Source organism: Pocillopora verrucosa, chromosome 8, assembly GCF_036669915.1.
Source record: "Pocillopora verrucosa isolate sample1 chromosome 8, ASM3666991v2, whole genome shotgun sequence".
Classification (NCBI taxonomy): Eukaryota; Metazoa; Cnidaria; class Anthozoa; order Scleractinia; family Pocilloporidae; genus Pocillopora; species Pocillopora verrucosa.
This window is the reverse complement of record NC_089319.1, coordinates 12,622,471-12,646,222: the sequence shown is the minus strand read 5'-3', so window position 1 is coordinate 12,646,222 and position 23,752 is coordinate 12,622,471. Positions and strand designations below refer to the sequence as shown.

Here is a 23,752-nt window from a genome sequence, read left to right as displayed (position 1 = left end):
CAGTTTAACCGTTGAAATGTTTTGTGAATTTTTCAATAATGAAATGTTTTTGTTAAAGGACACAACTAGGGCTGCAAGAGCTTAGTTGGGTAAGAAGGAGTATTAGGAAAGTCTAGATGTTACTTCATCGACACACATGAGTCAGTTGAAATGGCGTAGTAAGATGTTGACTGATCTGTTATAAAAATGCCACGTTCATTCCTCGACAGTTCCCCACAGTTCCCCTTCTCCTCGTTTTTCCCGCCTTTAAGAAGGCATAACTGAACAACATGTTTTGACGAGTGGAATCTATGTAAAAATAAGCTTCAATTATGACAACTCAAGCACAGTTAGATGATTAAGAACTTCTAGTCGGAAAAGAAAGTAGGCGGCATTTTTCCATACTTTTCATAGATTCTGGAACCTCCATGGCAATCAACATTTTTGATGCTATTGTCGAAATTTTTAGTTAATACTCGACGATTTTGTACATTATCTATCCATAGACTAACTGACCATTCAACATTTGCATATCAGTGTCAGTACGATTTACATTATGTTCTGTTACAGTATCAATACAGTTATGTTCTAGTTATGACAAGTTGTTCTCTTCTGGACATCCTAACGAAGCACTCGAAATAGCTTTGTTACGGGACATGAAAATGCAACATACAGACAACATAATATAAGTAATAAAACTTTTGCTTTATCTTTACTTGTTATTTGCTTTTCCCACATGAGTCAACACTCAAGACGAGGGGCGAAAGCTGGTTATATGCGGCGAGAGAAAACCACAACGGTCAGATTAAGTCATCCATTTTAAGAAATTGGACAATCTCAGAGTTCAATTAAAGATCCTCGCGTCCATTTGAGGGTGTAGAATAATCTGGTTTGATCAATCTTACTAACTCTTCTAAACCCTCGCTATGTTCGACGTGCAACTCTCAGCATACATTTCTTTGCACAGAGTTACGTCCTCGACGCCCAAATTTGTCAGCGCATCCTTCTTGAAACACCTCCCAGTTGTTGAACTGCATTTAGGTAGTTTTGAGGCAATAACTCTGATATTCTTGTTTGTGGAATTGACTTCTAACCAAAGAATTCGCCTTGAGAAGCCGTCTACTGCGCCGTGAACGAAAAAGCCAAAAGGTGCAAACTTACACATCCGTCAACGTGCAATAAGAAGTTTGGCCCGGGGATGACCTATCTTCGTCTCTTTAGCCTACGTCTTTGACGACGTTCCACTCCTTCAGGGTCTGAAGTCTGAAGTCTGAAGTCTGAAGTCCAAAGTCCCTTCTCGGCTTTCATATTCCTCAATCTTACTTCCACCTCATCAAGGCAGCAGCCACAAAAAGCGTCCCTAAAACACTGAAAAATCGGTTTGAAATGACCAGAGGCAAACAAACAAGGAGATTAAATTGCCTTCGACCGGAGCAGATGTTAAATATTTTTGTTCACGCTCATGATCTGATGATTACGAAAGAGTTTTCTGTCTCGGAAAATGAATAAGTTGTCAGTAATCGGATCCTCGCGTTAGCGCACAGATTTCTGGGATCGCCACGGTGCAAACAATGCAGCTCGCCAGAAAGGAATGTAGGGCAAAAGGTTGTTTGGACGTTCAAAAAAACGATTTTGGCGAGACATTATGGCTTTTTCGCCGCAGTTTTATCATAAATGAATAAAGATAATGTTGATACGAGGAAAGGTAAGTAAGAATTACCACAAAACATGTTATAAAAAGGACCGAAAAACTTCTCTCTTTCCGAAAGGTCTAATGTGAAATCGTCATCACGTAATGGTCTCGAAATATTATAAAATTAGCCATACATCTATAGGAAATAACTCATTTAGGTCTTTTCGGTTGAATTTATATTTGTACAGCCTGTTTTCATACTTGTTAAGGTATTAAATAAACAAATTACAATGTTTGAAAATATACCTCCTCAAAGGGGAGAAGTCATTGTCAGCGGAGATGGAAATCATTGTTTTTACAGAGCTGTTGCTCTCTGAAGGGATTCAATAAGCCATGAAAAACATGAGATCAAGAAATAGTTTGTTTGAGAAAAATCCAACACAAAAACAGCATTCGGATAATAACCTAAGCTAGGTTCCATTTCATTGAGCACTTCCTGTCACTTCCTCAGATCTCTCTGGGGACCAGCGGCCGCTGCATCGTCAGCATACCAAATTTTCTTTGTAAGGCTTGAGGAATTTAAGCGTGTAATAAACGGTTGGAGGCCAATAGCATAGAGACTCCTCTTAGCACAGCATCCGTTTCATCGGCTTCAAATATGTTGTGCATGGCGTGAGTGGCTGCCTCGCCGCCTCTTGTCAAGCCTGTGCACACTTAAAGTGAGCCACAGGCATCAACAATATCTTGCTTTGTCACAAATAATAACAATAGTAATGATTATTTAACAATATTTACTGAGCCAGAGGAGAATAATTTTTGTAGTAGAATTGCTCAGTTGCTTTCGAGTTCTGTTTCAAATTCATTCTCTTTGCGTATCTTTTGTTACAGTTGTTTTGACTACTTGTATCAAGATAAGCAGCCAGCTTCCACAAGTTGGCGGTAATTTTTGAGCTTCGTCAAATTTACAGTGAATCAAGAAAACGCAGTTCTGATAAGCTAAATGATTTAGTTTATCAGAACTGCGTTTTCCTCTTTTTTTCTTCTTTTTTGGCGTTATATGTTGTCCTAATTCATCTACGTACCATTATGGGAGGTTTAACGACAGGAGAATTCAAGAATTTGGTGGAGAAGGTTTTAGAGCCTCTACGCAAATCGATTGATGAAATAGAAATAGCGTTTTTCCTCTTTTCCCTTGCATTTTTCTTGCTGACCTGTAATTTAATTTTATTTAATGCTTTGTCAACCGGCTGCCTGGCTCCGCTAACTCCCATGGTTACTCTAGGCAGCCGGTACTCTCATTTTTGCTTTTAATATTTTAATTGTTGTCATTTATTTTTGAGCAATAGTGAGTACAGTAAAGGTTGATTGACAAGTTAACCGCGAATAATTTGTATTTTATTTTTCAAGTGTTGCACGAATTTAGTGAAATTTTTTGTGCTCTTCAGAATTGAGTGGCAACGGTGTTGGTATTGCATGGGACGGAAATCTCTCTGCTAAAATAAAGATGATAACGGCGGAAAAGCGTTGGTAAAAAAAAACGGTAAAAAAGAAGACACAACTGAGGAAATTTTCGGTTACTTCGGTATAAATATTCTCGACAAACATTTTCCACTGTACGGCTACGCTTCTGACGAAACAGATGCATTGCCAAAAGTTCATTTCTGGCACGGAGAAGCTGACGCAGTTGGCTGGTACAAAGACCCGAACATGGAAATAGAAAGGCATGTCATCGTTGATTGGAAGGTTCGCGACATCTTTAATTCCTGGGAGAAGAACAAAAACGCTTTTGGGAAATACCTTCATCAGTGTTTGATCTACGCAAGACTTCTTCAGCTTCATATGGATCTTGACTACCTGCCACACATCCTGATCGTACCCATCAGTTCAATAACTGGAAAAGACATCTACCTTGCGTTGTTCTGGGATTACCCTGAGGAGTGTAAACAAGCGATTGAAAGTTTCAAGTGGTCTCTTACACCGCCCAAGCCTACAATGGATGTACGTGGACAAAGGCCATTTCTGACAGAAGGACACGTCGACAGAAGCTTGCCCTTGAGATATTTTCTTGACATGGATGCGAGTGCAGGAGAGTTGCTGGATGCATTGGGATTAGCTTCACTCAAACTCGAAATCATCTGAATTTGGACTCTGAAAATACAATTACGGAACAAAGTATTCATCGCACTCGCCTCTCAATGACTACACCACAACTTGATCAATCGCCATCGTATTTACTTTGTTTGGTTGTTTGTGCGAATGACTCTGATTTTCAATTAAAACTGTCCGTGTTGTGCGCAAAGATTTGGTGTAAAGGCTCCGAGAAGTAAAACGGAATCGGGAGTATATCAATAAAATTCCATTTTACCGAAAGAAACACGTGTGCGATACTGAAAGTCTTTTAGTAAGTTACTCTCAAATAGATTAATTGTCAATGAAAGATAAAAGAGCGACTATTACTGACTCTGTGCGCAAATTAAGGAATGAGTGCATGCTTGGTTTCTGGTTTTTGACACCTTGAAACATTTAAACACGAAAGAACAACGACCGACATTATTCACGCAGTGATTTGAGAAGAGTTCAGATTAGATTAATTTTATACAACAACAAAAAACACTCGTTATCTATATTACAATTCGTCGTTATATGACTGATCTGTACTTATGAAGGCACGGCGAAGAAAAGAGAGAAGGGAAGCGAAGAGGCACCTTTCCGCGGCTGTATTTTTCTAGATGGGGATGAAGACTTTTTTCTCCTGAATGTCGTTTCATGATATCAGAAATCATGTAAAAGCTTAACAGAGCTCAATTCAGGCGTCAACTATAAGTTGGCGATGGAAATTTTTTATTTAGTCCGCTTTTTGCGCATATTCATCGTGGAATTTTCGAAAATGTGCATAATTTGTTGGCCGGCTGTGCTAGAAGTTCGTCGAAAACATCGTATTTTCACATTTCCATACTCCTCTTCCTTTTATCAGCTAGTCTGAAAAGGAATGTCATGGGAAAGAACTCGAAGTCAAACTTTTGTGGTGAACCGAGATTAACAGTTGGATGTTTACACACACCAGATCCTTGTGCACCACTAGGACAGTTTAAGTAGAAATTGGACAATTTTTCCTTTCAGCTTTTTCCCATAACAAAAAAAGTATTAGAGAGTTGCATCTTTTTTTCTTACCTTTTTTCCTTTGCCATAAATAAGTCAAATAACGCTCACTCTTCTATGAACCTATAATATCCGGTTAAACATGCCCCATAGAATTTCAGCTCTTTAATTACTACTCTGAGTAACAAACAAACATTCTTTAGCCTGTTTGAAATCCTTACCATTGGTACCTGTTTCTACTGACATCCGCTATGAGCTATACAACTAGAACACAGTCAATAATAGCTGACCCAGTGCTCATGTTAAGTGTCAACTGTAGGAGAATCAAGGCAGTGGCCAAAACAGACATATCATCTTCATGGCGACCTGATTAACTCACGGTCGTTTGTTAAGATGAGTGCGAGTGTGCTCTAACGTTTGAGACAATACGCGTGGGCCGCACACATGATAGTTAAAGATGTCCTTTAGACCAATGTTTGATTTAAAAAAAAACTGCAAAATTAATCGTAGTTACAGTGAAAGGGAAACATCGAAGCTTACTAAAACTGATCAGTTAGGAGAAATATACGCTTTTAACTGAGATCATAATTATAGCAACCCTACGCGCATACCCTTGTTCGAAGCTAACTCTGAAGTCAGAACTTCGCGATGGCGACTTCCTTAGTTGCTCTAACGAGGCGACGGCAAAAGATGATTATAAATACAAATTAAGACGCAGTCAGTCTTAAGGTGGTTCGGTGCATTGCTGTTCGAGCAATTGACTACTTTCAAACTTTGCCCATGAATCTGAGTCTGAAAGTAATCGAGACAACCTTGGTTTTTCAAAATAAACCTTTTCCGAGCGGAAATCACTTCAGCCCTCAAAGGCCCTTTTTTCACAGCGCCGATCATCAAATATGGCACATATTGCCATGCTTGTCTTTCCACAAAACTCTGGTTTGAGAAATTTTTGCTTTGCATATTCAGCCGGATCAATCCTGTAGGAGAACAAAGCACATAGGTTTGCCTTTCTAATCGGTTTTTCACACTGAAAATTAGTTTTCAGTGTGACACCTACTTTGCCTCCACTGCCGCCATAACTGCACTGTAAATCGAAAAGATTTGTTTCAGCCCCCAAAATGGGGCTGTTTCGTTGAGTAAAATACAGAACTATTCTTGGGGCTAATTCGGCCCTTCGGGAAATGAGTTTTTTTGGCCCCAGTAAGACGGGCAGAAATGGCCTTGTTTAGGGTTGTCAAAACTACGACATAAGGGGGCTGTTTTGGAAACATGAGGGGTAGTTTTGGCTTTTAAAAGGATCGAAATGATGAGATTGGATAGCGAAATAAGCCGTTCTGGAGGCAACTCATGCCTCAGAGAGGCTGCTATTTAAGACCAATTTAGCTCCATTTATGGTTCGAATTAGCGTAGTTTAATGGCGTCATCGGGATCATAGGGTCTGAAACGACACTCTTGATAGGAGCTGTTTTGGACATAAATAATGTAAAAGAGCCCTTTGAAAACGACTAAAATTAGTGGTATGATATAAATGGCCACACTTGCTTCATTTCGTACTTGTACATTTGGTAAACAATGACCCCAAAGGGTGACTGATTTAGACCCTATAATGTCAAAAGAGAGCACTTCTTGAGGCCGAAACAATGCAAACATAGTCCTTGATGCTTCAATTGTTTATTTGATGTACACTCATTAAACAGCCCTTAGCAGCTGACACAGTTACATATAAAACTCCTCTCATTAAACTAAGAACCACAAGAGGCATTGGAGTTAAATAGTCATACATACAAGAGAAGTAATTTGTCAACAAAATAAAAATATTGCTTTCTCCAGCTAACCTCTTTCGACAAACAACAGAAAACCCGTGAATAACACCACTGTCAAAGGAGTCCAATCCCTGCCAGCATGTCAAATGTACATTTCAAATTGTATCTGCTCATATTCTAGTGATACTTATGGAGACTACAAATCATACAAATCAAATGATCATACACTGATGAGAGTATTTTGGGAATTTCATCCCAAAAAAGGTGCTAACACTAAGAACAGTATTACCCCATGCATTAGGTAAGGGCCTGCAACAGATCTAGACAATATTGCTTTGCTGTCTTTATACTGTATGTCTTGTAAATATAGCTTTTGCAGGAACGTATGGGGAAAAAAACAGCAGTGCATGCAACACTCTTGAAAGGTACTCAGAGCATCCAGTAATCAGTGAGCATTAATATGTCAAATAAAAAAATTAATTCATCAAACCCATGATGCCTCGTCCTAACAGTGATGTTTCCTTTGATTTCCCTGAAATCCTTGACCTAGAAACTAACCACAATTCATTTTGGGATTGCCATTTGCACTTATTTTTCTTTTTTTCAAAACCTTCTCGAAGCAGCTGTATATAAAAGTTAAACAATTAGAGCAAAGCCCAAATGCTGTCTATAATGCTCTGTTGAGGAATGGAATGTTACATAAAATCATGATTGTACGAACAATATACACTTCGTCCAAGTCAAAGCCTTCTCCAGTGGCCATAGTTTGTAGCTGAATGAACAATGACTCTCCATCATCAATCGAAGCTGTTATCAGTGGAAAAGGAAAAAAACAAAAGGAAAGATGAGTCACCTTATCGCATTCAGTTATGCACTTATGTAACACATATAATATCGATAATATCACGAAGAACCATGGAAGCTAAACAGGGAGAAACCAAAGCCTTAAAACATGAGGACAGTTGATACACTGAAAGGCTGCTGAGTGATTAACTTCGAACGACAAGGTTTGTTGGGAAAGGTGTCTTCTCAATAAATCGATCAGTGTTTGAGACCCTAGGACAGCGTATACCTATGGACATTACATTATCTTTGTTTGTCTGCAAAAGGGCATCAAGATGTCAGATAAACAACTCACTATCATTTGCAATAAGTGTTTTTTAGGTAACTTTCTGGTAAGGCAAAGATGTTTGATGACACTGGAAGTAAATTGGAGGTATATGTACACGTTAAATTTTGTAACTTTTATAAGCTGGAGTCAGAAAAACCACATATTCTGTGCAAATGGAGATTAAACATTCAAAGTGCCTCAGACGCCAAATTTTTTTTTGGCATTTTCTGGTTGATAGCTGTATTTAAAATAAGAAATAAGCGACCTTAGCGCCTAGAGAGTTCTCCATGACAATTGTTTTGCGCATTGAAAGTACGGTTTGGGGACCAAAAGGTGCGTCCATTCAGTGCGTGGCCAATACGATCATGTTACATAGCTGTGACGTAGAAAACTGTGAAGACACGTCGGCAACAATGGTGGAGAAAGGAGAAACCTAGAAGAAAGGACGGACTTATTGCGTGGCCGGAGCGCCAAATGATGTTAGCTACAAGAATGATACAATACTTTCCAACAAAAGTAGCTGTATGGCCAAAATGGACGTGTTTTGATCGTCAAAATTGAGAAGGTTTTACTCTTCAATGTCGCCGGCCCTATGCTCCGTACCGGCTTCTAAGACGCTTATTACGAAAACATACCACTAGTCCAACCAGGGGAAGATAACCAATGAATTTAGCTAAAAAGAATGCTGATTAAGGGGCCTGTTCCCAAACCGTACACGATTGTTCAACATTCTTTTCGTCTGAAATTTCGCAAGCGAAAAAAGGTGAGCTCCTTATTGCTGTTTATTTCACGTGCTTGAGATGTACTCATCTCACTCTCTCATGTCCTTTACGCCTAACAGGCATGTAGGGCAGCAACGTGTTCCCACCACATCTGGCGATCCCTTGCCATGAACTTGATGCCCTCCCAGGTCTTCCCCATCTCCTTTATTTCCTTCTCAACTGTCCGTCGCCATGTGATCTTGGGGCGACCCCGCTTGCGTTTCCCTTCTGGCGTCCAATGCATAGCAGTTTTTGCAATGGAAGCTTCTTGGCGGGTGACATGGCCAATCCACCTCCAGCGTCTCCTCATCAGGACGGTAGCCATTGGTTCGGTTCCACACCGTTAAAAAAGATCTTTGTTGGAAATGACATTAGGCCAGAAGATGCGTAAAATACGCCGAAGACTTTTGGTGTGAAAAGTGGAGAGTTTTGATAGATCCTTCTCCGTTAAGCGCCAACAATCTGAGCCATACAGGAGGGTTGTAAGGACGCAACTATGATAGAGCTTCAGCTTGGTACGAGTACTATAGGTGGAAGAACGCCATTCCTTATTCATCATATTGAGCGAATTTCTGGCCTTGTTGAGACGGCTCTGGATGTCCAGGTCAGTTCCTCCATCTCTACTGATGATACTGCCGAGGTAGGTAAATCTGTCTGTGTAAGGAAGCTCTTCGTTATCAATCTGGACTGGTCGTGTGTTGGTAGCGTTCAGTGCCAAAATTTCAGTCTTCTTGCTGCTGATGTTCAGGCCAACTTGCTTTGCAAAGGTGTTGAGGCGATGCGTCTTCTCTTGTATGTGGGTGTGGGTGTGTGATAGTAAGGCTAGAGCGTCTGCGTAGTCCAGGTCTTCCAGGTAGGAGAAAGGTGTCCATCTGATTCCCCTGACCTGATCTTCAGTGGTGCGATGCATGATCCAGTCCACAACAAGGTTGAAAAGAAATTTAGACATTACACACCCCTGCCTGACACCAGTGTGAACTTCAAATAAGATGTCACCATCACCAACACAGCAGGTAAAGTTGTCATAGAAGCTTTTGATGATCTTAACAAGGTGGAAGGGGATTCCATATGCTCGTAATAACTTCCAGAGGCTGTGCCGGTGCACACTGTCAAAGGCCTTGGCGAAATCTACAAAGTTGATATAGAGAGTTTGCTGCCATTCGGTACTCTGTTCAATAATATTTCCCAGTGTGAAAATATGATCAATATAGCCCCTTCCTCTCCTGAAACCTGCCTGTTCTTCACGAAGTCTATGGTCCACAGCCAGTGATAAGCGCTTCATGATGACCTTCGCTAAGATCTTGCCAGGGGTGGATAATAGTGTAATGCCGCGCCAGTTGTTACAGTCAGACAGAGCTCCTTTCTTTGGTATCTTGATGATGAGGCCCTTATTCCAATCGTCAGGAATTTTCCTTCTGTCCCATATGGTGTTGAAAAGTGGCTGCAATATGCTTGCCGTAGTCACAGCGTCTGCCTTGAAAAGTTCAGCATTGAGGCGGTCTTTGCCAGGTGCCTTGTGGTTTTTTAGAGAATTATGGCTGCAATGATCTCTTCTTTCTTTGGTGGTCCGGTGTCAACACTTAAGTCCTCCTCAGCTTCTGGTATATCAGGCTCCTCTTCTGGTGGTGGTCTGTTGAGAACTTCATTGAAATGCTCTACCCAACGTGCTTCTTGGTCTTTTCAGAGGTGAGGAGCTGTCCTTGTTTATCTCGTATGGGGACATTTCTATTGCCATTATATTTTCCACAGATCAGTTTAGTGACTTTATAGACATTTCTCTGCTCTCCCTTTTGTGCCGCTTCCTCTGCTTCTTTTGCTAGATCTTCCATATACGCTCTCTTATCTGTTCTGATCTTTCTTTTGACACGCCTGTTGGTTTCTGTGTAAGCCGCTCTATACTTCTCTCGAAGTCTGGCTGATTTGCTGTCATTTATCTTCTTCTTCAGCTGGCGTCTCTCCTCGATAGCCTGCCACGTGTCTGGTGTAATCCATTCTTTCTTCTTTCTCGTCTTTTGCATCCCCAGACAGGTTTTACTTGCTTCATCAAATATATTCTTCACTTGCTTCCACTGATGATTTACAGTGTCTTCCTCTTCATCAATGCTTTGCTCGTCTATGTTACTCAAGACTTGGAACCTGTTCCTCAGCTGTAGGACAAAAGCTTTCTTAGTCCTTTGGTCTTGTAATCTGCTGATGTCATATCTAGGAGTGCGTTGTTTGTTTGGTCCAGCTGCTCTCAGTTTCTCACCTTTGCAGTCACAAGATGGTGATCGCTGCTTGCATCAGCCCCTCTTCTTACTCTTACGTCAAGCAGGGAGCGGCGCCACATGCTGTTAACCATTAGTTGGTCTATTTGGTTTTGATCCCGCCCATTTGGGGATGTCCAGGTGCGTTTATGAATGCTGCGATGCGGGAATAAGGTTCCACCGATGATCATGTTATTAAATGCACACCATTCTACCAGCCTCTCTCCATTGTCATTCTGCACTCCACATCCTTCTCTTCCCATGACTCTTTCAAAATTCAAATTGTCTGAGCCCACCTTGGCGTTAAGATCACCCATCACCAGCAGGAGGTCTCTACAATGGACGTTCTCAAATGTTGCTTGCAGCTGCTCATAGAAGGCCTCTTTATCTCTGTCGTTGCTGTCATTTGTAGGTGCATAGCACTGTATGATGGATAAGTTAGTCTGCCTGCCCTTTAATCGTGCTTGAATAATCCTGCTGTTTACTGGTTTCCACTCCATTAAGTACTTTTCCATCCCTTTCTTCGTGATGATTGCAACCCCCTCATGATGTAAATCATCCTCTCTCCCAGAGTAGAGAACTGTCTCTCCTGTTGTTGTCTTCATTCTCCCAGTTTTTGTCCATCTACTCTCACTTACGCCTAAGATATTAAGTTTGTAACGCTTCATTTTAGCAATGACCTGCGCCACCCTACCTTGCTCATACATTTTTCGCACATTCCAAAAGCCAATCAGTGTAGTTGTTTTTGCGCTGACGGCTCCCGTTGTCACGACAGCGGCTTCCTTTCGGCTTTGGCCACTGTCAGTCATTCGAATCCTATTACCTGCAGATTTTCTGGTGTTTTCACTCTCGGCATTCACTGTTGCCCATGGCATGGATTCCGGAGGCTCTTTCTGCACAGATGATTCTTGTAAGTTACACGTTGCTGTTTCCGTAACAAAAGATTTTTACATGATAGGGTTGTTAGCCCTATGCAAAACCCCCAAACCTGGAGGGCCGGTAGATTGCTCTTTGTCTGGCCCCTAACCTTTGACCTGTCTGGCATGGGTGTCCCTACCAGGACCTCGAGAGGTCCAGCCAGCATAGTTCTCGGGCTCATTGGAGCGCGCAAGCACCCCCACCACGTCAAGGTGGCGATCTTCGGGCGATGAGATGTACTCATACTCCTTGTCTTTCCACAAGACTACATTTGCGCTTTCCTTATCGTGTGAAAATCCTACCAATTGTAGTTTTCACCGTATTTTAATAACAAAAATTCATCATTTTTAATGAAGTTCAAGCCCTTCCCTGAGCCGGCCGATATCCTGTTGCGTGAACAGTGCGAAACCTCTTACAAATACTGGCATAAACACGAGCTCGAAGGGGCCGTGTATTCTCCTTACTTAGGTTTCTGAAAATCCATCCTACGAGCCATCAATTGCCCCCTGCCCTCAAGAAATTAAAAGAAGCAACATTAGCAATGTCATTGTGATAAAAGTACTGCAACGAGATAAATAAAAAAAACACATTTTTTTTTTAAAGTAGACGGTAGCGAATCCAAGTGCTGTGTGAAAGTCGTTGACATTGACTTATTGATTTTTTATTTCATTTTACTCGGTCGGAGTTGTTTTGGTGCGTGTATGTTTTCGTTGCGTTCATGGAACAAACTCTGAAATTCTAGTTTAAACTCGGTCGGATTCACTAAGCCAGTTGTTGTAAGTCGGAAAACGGAATAAATTCATTACATGGTCCTTCGAGCCGGATTTTGGGACAACAATGGCTGAGGTACTCAAGAAATAGAGGAAAATCCGCGGAGGTCATCGTGCACATGTCAAGCAAACTCCTCGCGCAAGTTGAAGATTCGATCGCCAATTTCGCGCCGTCGCTACAGGATAAACTCTCGCAACAAAAGATTACACTCAGGTAAAAGCTCGACACTTTGAAAAGCCTCGATAGCGAGATTTGGGAACTCGTAGATGATGAAAATGAAGAAGAATCTATCATACATGAAGTTGCTGAAGCAAGCGAAATCACCGAGGAAATCACGTGAGCCGTGGTTCGCATCGATTCGACTCCGAAATTTCTGCAGATTAATACACCGATCACTTCTACCCCGAGCACTTCAACTGGAAACGTAAGCTTAAGTCCCCAATCTGGACTACTCTGAAATGGAGCGACTGCAGCTTCGAACGTCGACATTCGCGCCAAATTACCGAAATCGGTAACGAAAAGATTCAATGGTTGACCGACGGAGTGGCAAGCGTTCCTCGATTGTTTTGACAGTGCTGTTCATTCAAACCCGAAACTTTGTAACATAGACAAAATGAAATCCGAGAAAGCCCAGCCTTGTCATCAGATACATTACCTTCCCCATCACTGCGTCGTGAGAGTAGAAGAGTCAACAACTAAGCTTCGCATTGTGTATAATGCATCAGCAAGAGGAAATGGGCCAGCATTAAATGATTGCCTCCATACTGGACCACCCCTAGCTCTTGACATCCTAGAAATTCCCATAAGATTCAGAGTCCAGCCAATTGCACTAGTTGCTGACATAGAGAAAGCCTTCCTCGCGAAAGCCGTCAAGGAGGACAGAAACATTCTGCATTTTCTGTGGGTGGACGATATAAATTCAGTGTAACCTAAGATCGTGGAATACAGAGTTACTCGAGTTGTATTTGGAGTCCCTTTCTTTTGAATGCAACTCTCCTCAAGCACATCACCAGCTATGAAAGGCGAGACCCTGAATTGGTCAATCAGATGCTTCGCTCGTTGTATGTAGATGATGCGAGATAAAGACTCAAGGATGTGGACAAGGCATACCAACTCTATCTCAAGTCAAGAGACAGAATGGCTCGTGGAGGATTTACCTGGCGCAAATGGCTGACCAACTCAAGGCCCCTAATGGAGAAGATCAAGGAAATGGAATCTCAGAGAGAATTCAGTATCCAAACAGAAAAGGGAAATCAGCTTGATGAAGATGATGAGAAATACCATAGAATCATGGTCGGTGATCTTGGAGAGAGGGATGTCAACACTGAACAGAAGGTTCCGGGAACTAATTGAAACTATTTCACAGATGAGTTGTTGTTCAAGTTTCAGACACATGTAGAAAGCGCACAAGGTCTAATACCCACAGAATGGAATGTACTCAAAGTGATAGCAAGTTTTTATGATCCTATGAGCTTGATCTCACCAATTATTGTACAGATGAAGATTCTTCTGCTAGACATCTGCAAGGCAGACAACCACTGGGATGCAGAACTTGAACTGAAAACTCGATGGATGAAGTTGATCTCAGAGTTAGGGCAGGTGAATGCCATTCAGCTCCCCAGATGTGTCACTTCCGAACCCGACACTAAGAAACTTGTATATGAGCTGGAGGCTTTCGGTGACGCCTCATCCTCAGCCTATGCAGCGGTGATCTACTCGGTAATCAAATCCCGAACCAGTACTCAAGTCCGATTGATTGCACTAAAAACACGTGTCGCCCACTTAAAGAAGCAGACCATTCCGAGGTTGGGGCTCTTAGCTAAGTTAATACTGGCAAGGTTGACTGCACGGATCAAGACAGCACTGGAACAATGCCTCGTTGTTGACTGTGTCCGTTGCTGGACAGACTCGAAGAATGTTCTATACTGAATTAAGAGGAAGGATAAAGAACGGAAGCAGTTCGTCAAACACAGAGTAGCAGAAATCAGACAACTCTTGCCGACTGATATATGGGCTCATGTTCTGGGCGTGGAAAATCCAGCGGACCTAGCATCAAGAGGAGTGAATCCCTTGTCTCTAGTAAGCAGCACTCTTTGGTGGAATGGACCCACATGGATGTCAAGTCAAGACGAAGCAGGAGAAATAGGAGATGTATCTGAAATGATTCAGCCACCACCAGAGTGCGTGAAGGAAATAAAATTGCAAGCAGTACGAGACCTAAAAGAATCAGCCACACTCCTTGTGACAAAAGCACCTGAAGTAGTTATAGCAAATGTCAGAAACTGAACACTACAGTGGTTTCTCTAAACTGTGTAGAATAACTGCCTATGTCATACGCCTTGTGAACAACACTACGGCACGGTCCTCAAAGCCTGTTAGTCCTGTTGGCCCTGGAAGTCTTAACAGTGAAGAAGTGTTGTTCAGGGAATCGTTGCGGATATTGGAGTCTCAGAAGTCTTTGCTGCTGAATCGAAACCTCAAACAACAACGTGCTCAGTTGGGAGTAATCAGGGACATGAATGGAATCTTGAGGTGCAAAGGAAGACTCTGCAACTCGTCTCTACCGGAATCAGCTAAGTTTCCCGCATGGTTGCCATTTGATCACCATCTCACAAGGCTCATAATCAGAGACTGTCACCACAAGGTGATGCACAATGGAGCAAGGGAAACGTTTCTGTCTCACCAAGGGACTGCAAGTCATCAGAAAACAAATCTACAACTGCATAGTGTGTAGAAGACAGATAGATAGACAGACAGACAAACAGACAAATAGACAGATAGATAGATAGATACCCACGGACAATTCTTCGGCAATAAAAAAATTCAGGAGGAACATCAAGGAACATTAAGCTTATTCTCAGAGTCTCTTAGAGCTTCTTAGGTTATACGCAGTTCCTCGCCTTTAAAATTTAGAACATAAATAATTTGGAGCTAAACCGTGCAGAGACTTATAAACCATTATGGCATTTTGTATTTGCGGCTGGGAAGCTGGGTTTTTCCATCTCAGGAGCTCAAACAAGTGACCAGCATCGGCGTCATAATTTGAATTAGTCAAAACACGGGCTGCTCTGTTTTGTAGTTTCTGTACCTTGTTCTGCAAAGTTATTCCGCAGTTTCCCCAAACAAAATTAAAATAGTCAAAATGTGGCTGAATCAGAGCTTGATATATTAGAAGCAAAGTCGCTTGAGGGACAAGGTGCCTTATTCGTTTTATAGCCCCAGTGCCAGAAGCGACTTTCTTTGTAAGTTTATCGATGTGACTGCGCCAATCGAGTTTGTTATCGATGGTCATTCCAAGTGATTTTGCGGTGGTGACCTGGGTAATTTGATTGTCATAAATTGTAATCGTCGGAGAAGCTGCGAGAGTACTTAATCTCTGCCTTGAACCGATGAGCATAAACTCGGTTTTAATCCTATTTAGCGTAAGTTTGTCCGCTCTCAACCATTTGAGAACAATTTCTGAGTCTTGATTTAAATATAACTGAAGATTGTCTACATAATTACCCGCATACGTAAGGTGGGTGTCGTCGGCGTACATCCTCGGTTAACATTTGGATAAACAATTCGGAAGATCAGTGATATACAACCGGAATAGCAGTGGCCCGAGAATCGTCTCCTAGGGGACTCCACAGGTTAATGGATGGTTATTAGATAACGACCAGTTGATGGAGCACATTTCTGTGCGATTCTCTAAGTATAACTTAAACCATTTAGACGCATTTCCACATATGCCGTGGTGGCTTAACTTGGATTAGAGGATCTCGTGATCAACTGTGTCGAAGGCCTTTTTTAAATCAAGAAAAACGACAGCGTTGGTTTTTCCACAATCAATATTATACGCCCAAGAGTCAGTGGCTTCAAGGAGGGCCGTAACAGTTGAATGAGTAGCGCGAAAACCTGATTAATATTCACAGATGATACTGTTCTCTTCTAAATGGGCATATAACTGATCATAGACAATTCTTTCAAACACTTTGGCTTCGACTGAGATCACGGAAATTGGACGATAATTGTTTACACCGTTTCTATCGCCTAGTTTGAAAAGTGGAGTTACTCGTGCGCATTTGCAATCGTCAGGAAAAATACCCCTGATTTATTGATTGGTTAAAGATATTGCAAATAGGTATGCAAATGAGGTCTGCGCATTCCCGAACGAGCCTACCAGATAGGCCAGTTGCCTTTGACTTGTTGAGTTTGTTAAGAAGTGAAAGAACTTTATTTCTAGTGGTTGGACAAAGTTGAAACTGTCTATCTGTATTAGTGAGGTACCTCAGATAGTTATCACTATCTCAATGGCACCGAATACATCACCGCCCTTTGATGAAATTGCAGAATGCAAGAAACGTATCATAAATAGTAAGCGACGGAAATTTAAAGTAAGAGCTGGACAACACAATTTGACTCCGTCAAGTGCGAAAGACTGGCAAAAGATCTGTTTCTCTCCAAGGGTAAGTTTCAGAATATCGTCCACAATAGTATTAACATACTTTTATTGCTGGTATCTGATGCACCTGATGAGTCTGCTTCTGCAGGTTAGTGATTGTTCAACGTTTGTCTGCATATACCTTTATCAGTTCATCGTGACCTAACATAAATAAAATATTCTTTTCTCGCGTTGCCAATCAAAATTGATAGATTCCAATCATTTCAGTTTTCTCGGCTATCACTCTATTCAACGATCTCCGGCGAAACAGATCAAACTTACTCACTTTCAATCGATCTTAGACGAATTCTTCTGAGAAAACCCTTCGACTAAATGCAAATGTTTTCGGCGATCGAACTAAATAAAAAAAGTGGGTTTTAGTCACTTGTGTACTGTCCTTGGCTATGACCCTCTATAACAGTTCGAAAAAACTCACTTCCCATTGATTTTATGCTGGGAGTGAGTGAGAGCGTTTTGCGTCACGTCAGCTATATTTTCGCTATAGCTCACGTAGCCATTGCAGTCTTTCCATCATCATTTACCAGTTGTGTCTTCAATATGAACAAAATTGATATTTGAACTAACACCAGAAGGATTCAGATTTATGTTATTGGCTGGACCTTTGTATCCATCTTTGAAATGGGTTTCATGAAGAGCAGATACATTGAAAGTAATATTACCATGAATTGTGTCAAAAGGAAAATGCGTGCTATTTGAAATTAAAACATTGGCTCCACTTGTAACTGGTCCTACTGTAATAGCATTGTTATGTGAAAGGTTGTTGCAGTAATAATAAAAACTTTCAGCTTTATCATCAAAGATTTTCTTGGTGATAGGATTATCATCATTAACCACATCTAGTATTTTCAACTCTTTGCTCATTTTAATAAATGTCAGAAAATTAAGGGTGCCACTATTCCTTTCATACCTTTTATCCCACATGCTCATTGGAACACCATTAGGATACCTTGAGATGCCATAAACTATTTGTATGACCAAATGTGTATAAGCCACATCTGACCTATTTTTCAATATCAAATCAGTTAGGTGTTACATTATTGTACTTGTGTATATGAACCAATGATCTTGTGTGATCTGCAAATTTATTAATTGATACCCTAGAAATTGTCTCAATACTACTTGTGTCTGATATGTCAACTGAATAATGGTCAATAGATGCAGAGGGGAATAATAATTCAAAGACTGCTGTATATTCACCAGTTTTAAGTTCATTCACGTTTAACCCAACATGAGATGAGTAATATCCTTTGCTGGAATCCAAATGGAGTTTCAGTTCATAAAATTTTTTATAGAACTGATGAAAGTCTTGATTAATGAATTTAACCCCTGTAATGTCATCCACATCACTGAACAGCCGATTTTATTTGTGATATATGTAAATGTATTTTTCAAGTCTGTACTACCAACAGACAGATTTAATCTATCATTAACATACTTCTGATAATTGGTGGTGATGATTGCATTACTGTTACTGATGGTTGTTTAAAAAAACTCACATTAGCTGCATGTGTGCTTTCATGTGCTTGTACCTGTTTGACATTAATTATACTTCTGCTGTTCATATTCAAATTACCATTCACCACTCTTGTACCACCGGTTTTCAAATAATTGCATGTTTTAGTATCAGTATGACTTTCATTGTTTTTATCTGTTGCACTAGTTGGGTCTGCTACATTAATCACCTTATTGCCTTTCATATCAAGACCTTTTGATACATCTAAAGTAGAGGTTGTACTGTCAACATATTTCTTATTTACCACATCCTTATCACTATTATCATTGCTGTCACAATCTGTTATTAATAATCTGCTTTTCAATGTTTGTGGTAATAAGTTATCCATATGTATATTCTTATCTGTGATGTATTTCATCTGCCTCAAGGTTACAGCTTCATCATCATATTGTGCTCTACTCAGGTCATAAATGGTCTTACCATCAGCATCCCATCTACCACCACTTCCTCATTGTCATCAATTTTTTTTTGCATGTTGTCTCACTAAATGCCTTATTAACAGCACCATTATTTGAAGTAGATGTATGCACATTCTTAATATGGTTGTTATTCATGTTTATATCACCTTGGAAAGTCTCAGAGCCTTTCAGAATATTGTTCACAATGGTATCAACATACTTTTTATTGCTGGCATCTGTTGCACCTAGTGGGTCACTAAGATTAATAACCTTTTTAATGTTCATATCCAAATTACCTGTCATTTTCTGACTTCCATCTAATAGTAACACAGTTGAAAGGTCTACAGAACCACCACTACCAGATGGCCCATGTGGACCCTGTACTCTGGTATCTCCTTTATCACCCTTAGGGCCCTGAGACCCATCCCCATTACTACCAGGTGGCCCCTATGCTCCAGTATCTCCTTTGTCACCCTTATCTCCCTTAGCCCTCTATGCACCAATATCTCCTTTTTGATCTCTATCATCTTTGTCTCCCTTTAAACCGGTATCACCCTTATCCCCTTTTGATACTAGTGGCCCTGCTGGACTGTCAACACCTTCTATAGTTGTATCTATTTTGCTATGATTTCCACTGAATATACCCATCATGATATATGCTTAAATAAAATACTGTTTAATGAATTTCACATTATAAGCATAATCAGTATGGAAAATACTTTTATGATGTTATGATGTGTCTTTCTCCTACTGCGCTCATTCATGTAATGCAAACAATAGTAACCACATAATACACTAGACAAATCCTGATATGGTGTACTGTTATTTACATAATTGAGATTTAATCTACTGGACACCCTAATAACCTCTTTCAGACAATTGAGACCAAAACTATCGAAATATTCAATGATATCTCTTCTGATGTTCATAACTACCCAATGTGTACCACTACTCATACTGTCATCAAGATCAGTAACATAGTATCCTGTATCATGCTTGTTACTTATTTGATCCTGGGAAAACAAACTTAACCCAGTTGATGTCATAATTGGACAATGCTTTGTTTACATAATTGCACCCACTGGAGGAATTCCATTGAGGGGTGAGTTTTTGCCCAACAATAATCCTTTTTCTTTGGTTGTCTTTTTTTTAACAGTACCTATAGTACCTATGCCATAAGCCAACTACCAATAAAATGGTGATGGTGCTTGAGGATAAACCAACCTTTCCAATATGCTGTAACTTCATAATCCAAATATATCCGAATCATTTTCTAACAGAATTCTTTGATCAAAATAGCTATTTCTCACTTTGTACAAAAAGACATCCATCGCAACGGGTTGGGAATTTGTTCAAAATAAATTTATTTTCAGTATATCATAATTTAGTAGAATCAGCTGAGGTGCCTGTTTGTAACCAGTTGTCACATTCTGAATGCAAACCCATGTGCATACATTTAATTCATAGCTTTTGTCATGGGTGAACATGCTGTTCTCAAAAACTGGTTCATTCCCCCCACCATTTATACAGAAACTAATAAGTTTGACTCACTTATTTTAATGGTGTTGTGTTACAATATGGTTATCTGTCACAACTACATCTTGTTCAGACTCGTATGCAAATTTTTATGGGAAACAGGATTTGCTTCTTGTTCAATATTTGTGAAATCACTGATTGATGTTCACCAAATTGCTTGAAAAAGGGAGTCTGTTTTGAAAGATCATCATTGACGGACGCTTGCATAATATGCTGATGAACAGTAGTTTGTTGAAGTATTTTCAGTTTTCAGATGTTTTTCATCTTTCACATTATATTGTGATTAACCATAACTTGACCTTTCATTGTTGTGACATGCGCTCCGCAATCAAACAAATCATCATATACCATGCAAAATGAAACTGTTTACATTCTGGTGCTTAACCACTGAGGTGAGTGCCAATTGTAATGAATGGAATTAAACATCATTCACCATCCTAAATTGTTTAGTTTTCTTCTGATCCTCATTAAAGGTGATGGAGTAAAGTTCAAAGTTTCGAAGAAATCATCAACTATGATGCAAACACCAAATTGTTTACATTCAGCCCCGTAAACATCTAAGGGAGCACTGCTTGCAATGTATAAACGTGTTTCGATGCCTTGTGTAAGTGACATTTTTTCCTTCCCAGCTGATTTGTCAACAACTCAAATCAAACAAATCTACTGCTACTGCTTGTTATTCATTAAATTTGCAAAGCAACTCAACATATGCGAGTATGAAATGATAGCTTTTTTCATTATGCAAATTTCCATTGCTCTCCTACTGCACTCATTCATGCAATGCAAACAATAGTAACCGCATAATACACTTAACAAATCCTGATATGGTGTGCTGTTATATTCAACGATATCCCTTATGATGTTCATAACCACCCAATGTGTACCACTACCCATACTGTCATCAAGATCAGTGACAAAGTATCCTGTGTTATGCTTGTTACTTATTTGATCCTGGGAAAACAAACTTAACTCAGTTGATGTCATAATTGGACAATGCTTTGTTTACCAAATAGCACCCACTAGAAGAATCCTGTTGAAAAGTGTTTTTGCTCAACATTAGTCCTTTTCCTTTGGTTGTCTTTTTTTTTTTTACCAGCACCCATAGTACCTGTGCTATTATGTAACCACATGATACTAGTCTACTTGCCCCTTTTTCAAACCTAAAAGTTTGTTTTACACAACAACGTAATACAAAAATAATTTATAGCACTGCATAACAAAGGCACATGAGTTGAGCATTTTTTTTTAACCCTGTAGGTTTGCTTACTACAAAATGCAAATATAAAGGTCTTTCATCAAACCTGTCAACAGTTGAATAAGCAAATTAATTACATGGTGTCAAAACTTAACATCACAGCTTATAATATTTTTGCAACCAAAAAACCTCTTTGGAAGTTTTATTTTTAACCATCTCCTTAAGTTTTGCTAAGTCATTTCTGAGACTGAAAAAAACGGTTCTTATCCATTTCAAATATTCTTGCAACTAACTTTAACAGGTCATTGAGTTTCTGTCTACTGCACTCATTCCCCCAACTACTATACTACTTTGGTAATAATACTTTGACCTGTCAGTGGTTGAATAAGCAATTAATTACTGGGTGCGAAAACTTAACATCACACTGATTTAAAAATACTTGAATCTCATCACAAACATGAACAGTAGTTTTATTATTCATTAAAAAAAAGGAGTGGGTAAAGTTGAATACATCACCTTATTATATTTTACAACCAAATCATAAAGATTTAGTCAGTTTAGCTATTCCTGAATTTCACCGCTGACAGGAATGGTTCCCTACGGTGACCCACAACTGTCACAACAAAACGAAAAGTCATGGCCAAATGGTTCCAACTCATGTGTTTATTAATCATTAACAATTATATAGTAAGGTAAGTTATGCACGCATTCTGATTAGTTGTGACTTATGATCTATTTGAGTCTTTTCAACACTTGTCCTTCCAAGCAGGAAAAATAAATAAAGCGTTTTCTTGCATCATCAACAACCTTGTTAAGATGGTGTAGAGGTTCAACACAAGTCTGTTCATTGTCCAAAATAAGTTTTACATCTGAGTAATTACAAGATCTTCCACTCTTGATGCTATCGACAAGTTTTTGACTAACACCATCGACACAATCCTTGGTTGGAGTCTTCTTTTGTCTTTAGTCAGTTAGATTTAGTCAGTTAGATTTAGTCAGTTTAGCCACTCCTGAATTTCACAGCTGATAGGAATGGTTCGCTACAGTGGCCCACAACTGTCACAACAAAACCAAAAGTCATGGCCAAATGGTTCCAACTCGTGCGTCTATTAATCATTAAGAATTGTTTAGTAAGAAAAGTTATGTATGCATTCTGATTAGTTGTGACTTATGATCTATTTGAGTCTTTTCAACAATTGTCCTTCCAAAAAAATAAATAAAGCGTTTTCTTGCAACATCAACAACCTTGTTAAGACGGTGTAGAGGTCCAACACAAGTCTGTTCATTGTCCAAAATAAGTTTTACATCTGAGTAATTACAAGATCTTCCACTCTTGATGTTATCGACAAGTTTTTGACTAACATCATTGACACAATCCTTGGTTGGAGTCTTCTTTTGTCTTTAGTCAGTTAGATTTAGTCAGTTTAGCCACTCCTGAATTTCACAGCTGATAGGAATGGTTTGCTACAGTGGCCCACAACTGTCACAACAAAACCAAAAGTCATGGCCGAATGGTTCTAACTCATGCGTTTATTAATCATAAGCAATTGTATAGTAAGGTCAGGTGTGTTTGAATTCTGATTAGTTGTGAATTATGGTCTATTTGAGTCTTTTCAACACTTGTCCTTCCAAGCAGGAAAAATAAATTACACGTTTTCTTGCAACATCAACAACCTTGTTGAGAAGGTGTAGAGGTTCAACACAAGTCTGTTCATTGTCCAAAATAAGTTTTACATCTGAGTAATTACAAGATCTTCCACTCTTGATGTTATCGACAAGTTTTTGACTCACATCATTGACACAATCCTTGGTTGGAGTCTTCTTTTGTCTTTAGTCAGTTAGATTTAGTCAGTTTAGCCACTCCTGAATTTCACAGCTGATAGGAATGGTTCCCTACGGTGGCCCACAACTGTCACAACAAAACGAAAAGTCATGGCCGAATGGTTCCAACTCATGTGTTTATTAATCATTACTAATTGTAAAGTAAGGTCAGGTGTGTATGCATCTGATTAGTTGTGAATTATGATCAATTTGAGTCTTTTCAACACTTGTCCTTCCAAGCAGGAAAAATAAATTACGTGTTTTCTTGCATCATCAACAACCTTGTTAAGAAGGTGTAGAGGTTCAACACAAGTCTGTTCATTGTCCAAAATAAGGTTTACATCTGAGTAATTACAAGATCTTCCACTCTTGATGCTATCGACAAGTTTTTGACTAACATCATCAACACAATCCTTGGTTGGAGTCTTCTTCTGTCTTTGAATTTGCTCAGTTCAGGATAAGCTTCCAACAATTTTGAAAACACAAACTCAACCTCTTTGGAAGTTTTGTTTTTAACCATCTCCTTAAGTTTTGCTAAGTCATTTCTGAGACTCAAAAAAAAGG

The 23,752-nt window shown here is 39.8% G+C and overlaps 1 long non-coding RNA gene across 2 annotated transcripts in view; it reads right to left on the bottom strand.

Moving 5' to 3' along the window:
• Positions 1-6,379: 6,379 nt before the first annotated feature.
• The window catches only part of LOC136283202 (uncharacterized), a 19,432-nt gene continuing 2,059 nt past the window's right edge, over positions 6,380-23,752 (bottom strand). For both annotated transcript variants that reach the window (XR_010718628.1, XR_010718627.1), the window contains one exon: positions 6,380-7,281. This is a non-coding gene — a long non-coding RNA (uncharacterized lncRNA). The remainder of the gene's footprint in view (positions 7,282-23,752) is intronic.